The sequence below is a fragment of the Pyrgilauda ruficollis genome, unplaced genomic scaffold, assembly GCF_017590135.1.
Source record: "Pyrgilauda ruficollis isolate IOZ18807 unplaced genomic scaffold, ASM1759013v1 scaffold18309, whole genome shotgun sequence".
NCBI lineage: Eukaryota > Metazoa > Chordata > Aves > Passeriformes > Passeridae > Pyrgilauda > Pyrgilauda ruficollis.
This window is the reverse complement of record NW_024517329.1, coordinates 1-303: the sequence shown is the minus strand read 5'-3', so window position 1 is coordinate 303 and position 303 is coordinate 1. Positions and strand designations below refer to the sequence as shown.

The window sequence follows — 303 nt, the reverse complement described above, 5'->3', positions numbered from 1 at the left end:
CCCCTAAAAATTGCGGGGTTTTGCCCCGAAATGCGCGTTTTATTCCCAAAATTCGTTGTTTTTCCCCCAAAGGGAGTGTCCCCCCTTAAATCGGTGGTGTCCCCCCCGAAAAAAGGGGGTGCCGCGGTAAAAGGCACCGCTGGGATTCGAACCCAGGATCTCCTGTTTACTAGACAGGCGCTTTAACCAACTAAGCCACGGCGCCGCCTGCCCCGCTCGCGCCGCCGGCTCCTTCCCGCGCCTGCACCGCGCATGCGCGGGGGGACGACAGCGCGCGGGGGGATTTTCGGGGGGATTTTTGGG

At 61.4% G+C, this 303-nt stretch overlaps 1 non-coding gene across 1 annotated transcript; it reads right to left on the bottom strand.

Annotated features, from left to right (window-relative positions):
* Positions 1-131: 131 nt before the first annotated feature.
* TRNAT-AGU lies at positions 132-205 on the bottom strand. Its single transcript has one exon. It is a non-coding gene; the product is annotated as a tRNA-Thr (tRNA).
* Positions 206-303: the final 98 nt, after the last annotated feature.